Source organism: Ailuropoda melanoleuca, chromosome 10 (genome assembly GCF_002007445.2).
Source record: "Ailuropoda melanoleuca isolate Jingjing chromosome 10, ASM200744v2, whole genome shotgun sequence".
Classification (NCBI taxonomy): Eukaryota; Metazoa; Chordata; class Mammalia; order Carnivora; family Ursidae; genus Ailuropoda; species Ailuropoda melanoleuca.
In genome coordinates, this window is record NC_048227.1 from 67,397,695 (window position 1) to 67,403,182 (window position 5,488).

The 5,488-nt window shown below is 42.8% G+C and overlaps 1 long non-coding RNA gene across 1 annotated transcript; it reads left to right on the forward strand.

Annotated features, from left to right (window-relative positions):
* The first annotated feature begins 1,087 nt into the window (after positions 1-1,087).
* Positions 1,088-4,759, forward strand: LOC117803975. The gene is made up of 4 exons (XR_004628114.1): positions 1,088-1,155; positions 1,658-1,808; positions 2,259-2,498; positions 3,027-4,759. It is a non-coding gene; the product is annotated as an uncharacterized LOC117803975 (long non-coding RNA).
* The last annotated feature ends 729 nt before the right edge of the window (positions 4,760-5,488 follow it).

Here is a 5,488-nt window from a genome sequence, read left to right on the forward strand (position 1 = left end):
TTGATCCCAGGACCCCGGGATCATGACCTGAGCCGAAGGCAGGCACTTAACCAACTGAACCACCCAGGCACCTGCCTTGACTTATTTTTTAACTTGACAAATGATAGCCTGATACTCTCTGAACTCTGTGTAGAACGCAGCAAAGCACAGTTGGGAGAAATATAGCTTTAGGAGCAAGGTGGGGAGGAGGGGTGACCTAAATCCTGGCTCAACCTTTACGTTGTTTGTGACCTTGGCCAAATGTTCTCAACTTCTTTGGCCTTCTATATGCTTATCTGTGAACTGAAGTAAAGAGTTTTTGACTTCTAAAGCCATTTGGGGGATTAAATAAGATAATGCATGTCTGCATAGTGGGTGCTCAATCATTTGTGGCTAGGATTCATCTGTGTGGATGGGATGATCACAGAGCATAACCTATGGTCCAACAACTGTAAGACCAAGAAGCTTCCTAGTGCTCCTTCGGAAACCCCACGTGGTGATTAAGAGCATGGTCTTTTGAGTCAAACTGTCTCTTTGTTTTGCCACTTTTGTGGCAGACAATTCAGAAAAGGTAAGATAAGCTTTCCAAGCTTCAGTCTCCCAGTTCGTAATGGTAATAACCATATTCCCTGTCTCAACACTGAGAAAATGCAGGTGTTAAGGGTGGAATTTTGTCCCCTCTTAAAAGGCGTCAAAGCCCTGATCACCAGTACCCAGCCAAGGTGACCTTATTTAGCAACAGGCTCTTTACAGATGGTCAAATTAGCATGAGGTCATTAGGGTGGGCCCTAATCCAAGGCAACTCGTGTCCTTATAAAGGAGGACATTTGGACACAGTGAGACACTCACGCAGGGAGCACGCCGCACGAAGGTGCAGGCAGAGATCGGGCTGATGCACGGCCAAGCCAAGGGATGCCAAAGATTGCCAATAAATCATCAGGAGCTACCAAACAGATTCTCCCTCACAGACCTCAGAAGCAACCAGTCCTGCTGACACCTTCATCTCAGACTTCCAGCCTCCTGAACTGTGAGCCAGTGTGTTTCTGCGAAGCCACCTGGGGCCCCTAGCTGTGTTACAGCGGCCCCAGGAAACTAGCACCCCGACGCGCTAACCCAGAGCTTGGCCCTGGCAGGCACTCGGCACGTGTTAGTTCCTATTGCTGCTGCTGTTGGCCGGTGAGACCTCTCCCCTTTCCTGACATCAGCTCCTGGATTGCCCAGGAATATTCCCAGCTGCTTTCTCCTGCCTGGTGACTAGAACCTGCATTTTACTGATGCTTAGATACAGGCAGAAAGGAATATACAAAAGCAGATTTCAATCAAGCCGTTGTGTAGATTTTTTTAAAAAACTGAGGCACTTTGAGCAGAGCATCACTAAATAGAAAGCCTGGTGTATAAAGAATGATTTTATGCAAGGTAAGGGTGGAACCAAACAACTTCTGTAATTAAATTGAGAGGTGTTCTGGCAGGTGTTGCGCCCGCGGCCAGCAGGAGACAACCAGCAGTACTGAGGGAGGGAAATGCCATCCTGATTTGCTATTCACATATCTCCGGGGAGTGGAGGTTCACCTCATGAAAAACACAAGATTCCGAGCACGGCTCTGTGGTGGCAGCTTTATTTTACACTTGTCCTGTGACAGCACAAAGAAGACAGTTTTATTCTCTCATTTCTTGATAGGACCTGTCCTGCTGGTGACAACTAGGCAGAAATCTTGACTGATCTTCCCTGTGACTTGATTTTGGATCTTGGCATCCCGACTGGCTCTAGAACGACCTACACATCAGAGAAATTCACACAGCTTCTGACTCCCAGAAGATTTCAATCCTAAGTATGTGTTGTAAGACTAAATGAACGGCAAAAATAAATATGTATTTTCTTAATACTCGATGCTGGGCCTTAAAGATCATTAGGGCAGCCCCACAGGAAAATGTGCTTTCAAAGTTTGAGGTAGAAAGCATTGGCGGTCTGTCTTTTTGGAGAAATTAAAATTACAAGCATTCCCTTCCTCTCATACATGGCTGTGTACAAACAATCCCTAGAAATGAACTGTCTGGAGTATTTTATTTCTTAATTAATCCAGTTTTGCTATTTGGTATAAATAGGATGATGTTCAGGCTGAATGAAAGAACAGGAAAGTTTAGGGGATAGAATCCAAGAAGGAGTTTCAACTCCCTCCACATCTGCTGCTCTATTTTGCTTTAAATTAGATTTTAAAATTAATTTAATTTTTCATTTGAAGAGGCTTGGTTTTCTCTCACCCCTCTCTCTTCTCTTCCAGCAGCTGCCTCTCCTGTCTGTGTCCCTGGTACCTCCCTTGGAGACCAAACACCACTTTCAACATCACCTGATAATTCTTTTTCCATTCTATATATGTATATACATACACACACACACACACACACACACACACACTCACGCATGCACTTTTTTTTTTAATCACCTAGTTAAACAGTTAATGTTTCAGTAAGAAGAGCATGACATTGGTTGACAGGACTAGGCTTCTTGGTATATGAAACAGGTAAGCTCTCCTCCATTGTTGTTAGAAGTTCCATCCTGTGATTCACCTCTTTCTGAAAGTAACACCCTCTTTCAACATGCAAATACTCCAGGTACACAACACACAGCTCGACATACCTTCACCTCAGTTCTTCATCTGGAAAACTGAGACACAGCTTGGGGCTATCTATTGCACAAGGCCAATGCTGAGAATCAAATTTTCATGTATTTATTAATAGTCAGCTTCCTGCCAAGCAAGATTTTTATCTGCTGATAAAAATGCAGATACCATATGCAGATATGGTATGCAGATACCATACAAGAAAATAATGGTCAAATCAAAGTAGGGAATCAGAAACAAGAAAATTATACACAATAACAGAAAGTAAAGACTAAGTTAGGAAAAACATGTGTACGTGGTGGGAGGTAGGGTGGGCTACATATTTTCTATAATTAAGCTTTAAATATGACTCTGAGGTTCTTAAAAGTTCGAGGGTCAAAGGTCAGTTACATGTTTTGTTTTTTGTTTGTTTCTTTGTTTTGTGATCAGAGAGAAGAGCGAGGCCTCTAAGAGATGATGTGTGGAACTTCAGCGTCCTTAGCCCCATCAGCGTGTGGGTACAATGAACTGACATTTTCATTAATAACATACTTTCCTCTAACTTCTGGCCCCCACTTGTCAATCTTGGAATATGTTTCTTACCTTTCACTTCCTGCTCTCCTCCATTTCCCTCTCTTTCCATATTTCCTCCAGTCGTCCTGACAAACAGCAGCACCAGCAACCACCAAATAAGACACCCATTTGTGCAAACAGACCGGGGTGGGGTAGTCACCCATCTCCTGCTAGTTAGATGAAAAGAGATTTGGGGATCCCATTTAGGTTCTCTTATGGAAAGTGTGGGATTGCATCCGTGGGTCACTTGTACATTTCGAAGCCATTTAAAAGGTGGAAAGGAAAGAGACTGAAGACAAATGTGGCCCCTTCCCCAGCTTGGCCTTGGCTCTAAGTTTTTTTGTCATTGTGAAACCAAGGTTTCCTTAAGTGTTCTTAACAAATAAAGGTGGCTGTCCTGTTCACTCAGGCTGCTTAATAGAATACCATAGATTGGGTGACTTGAAAACGACAAACATTTACTTCTCACTGTTCTGGAGGCTGAGAAGTCCAAAGTTCAGGCACTGGCAGATCTGTGTCTGGTGAGAACCCACCTCCTGGTTCATAGACTGCCATCTTGCTGTCTTCTCACATGGCAGAAGGAACGAGGGAGTTCTCTGGGGTCTCTTATAAGGACACTAATCCCATCATGAAGTCTCTACCCTCATGACCTAAGCACCTCCCAAAGGCCCCACCTCAAACACCATCACATAGAATTCAACACATGAATTTGGGGGGACACATCCCGTCTACAGCTGTGGCAGACTCCTCTGTTAAGCAGTGGGTTGGGTATAGACATGGAGAACTCAGAACTTTTTTGTTTTCAGTTAAAAATGGACTCTTTTTAAAGTTGCCTATATTGAACAGAGCTGAAATTCCTTGAGTAGGAAGAATAATGTAAAGTTAGGGAGCTAATCCAAGACAAAGGAAAGAAACCATGAGTTCACTTGCATTTGGGCTGTCAACTGGGCTCCTGACCAATATGGTTTCTTCCCTCCCTCCTTTGCACACCTCCTCAGATCACCCCATGGCCCCTCAGCAGCGTATAAGCCCTCATGCTAGGCATCATCATCTTTTATTAACTTGTCCGTCTCTCCTTCTGGGTTCTGCAGTTGCTGGAGGGAAGGGATTTTTGTCTTTTATCTCAGTATCACCAATTCCTAGCAGATTCTTAGTTCCAAAAGGCCAGAAAATCCATTTTGTTATTTTCAGTACCCCCTGCTCAGACTCTAATAAATATTGGTTACAGGATTAAATAAATTAACCAGCAAATTGCAGGCACTGAATAAGTATTTGTTCAGTTAATGAATTGTACACGGAAATTAAATCTTATTTTTATGCACTTGGGGAGTTAACTATCTTGGGAAACATAAAATACGTACTGTGTAAAGAGATTACCTTAACTATTACCTAGTTCTGTCTTTAGGTTTTTCTGATTATACAGGTGATGCACGTTCTTTGAAGAAAATCTGGAAAACACAGCAGAAAATAAAAATGAAATTATGAACTGTTAATATAGTCCCACTCATACGGCATATGCAATTTTTATCTGCTTTTTACTTAATCATGAATATTTTCCCATATCATTAAATCTTTTTGGTTAACATCCTTTTTAATGGCAATGCAATATTCTGACTTATTGATGTGCCTTAATTTTATTAGCTATTTCTCTTATTACTTCTGATTTAGGTTGGCTTTGACTCTTCACTATCATAAATAATATTGCAGTGCAAACAGAATATAAATTTCTGCCTGTGTTTCTGATTGTGTTCTTAGAATAGATTTCTAAAAACCTTTTTCTCCCCAGTTGTTCAGGGCAGTGTACTGGTACATTCTGCCTTTCATTAGTGGGTAAAGGTAAACCAGGTTATCAGGTATTAGTTTGCCAATTGTCCTTGTTTGAAGATAGTGACCCAATCATGTCTACTACTCTAGCCTGCGACCTCCCGTGTGGCATTGTTTTCTCAGCTGGGCTTGCAAAGCCACTCCCCCACCCCCGGGATAGCCCGGGTGCTCTGGGCATTTCTTTGACATCCAAAGAAGGGTTTTGAGAAAGGGGATTGATGGGGTCCATTCAGGAGTGTGCTCTTTAGGTGGAAAGAATAAAAGGTAAGTGCATTTTTATGATAGCTTTCAGTCATCCTGAACACCTACCGACCTAAGCAACCCCCTGAGTTTATGCCCCTTGTAACCCTCTGAGGAGTACTCTGGACTCACACAAACTCGGGGACATGCTGAGTCTATCAACAGAGCATGTGGCAGGAGATCTTTCTGCCTAAAATCTCTCATTAGAGGAGGAGGTACTCTAGCCCAGTACCTTAACGAATCCCTAATGAACGCCAACTTCCATAGCAGGAGGG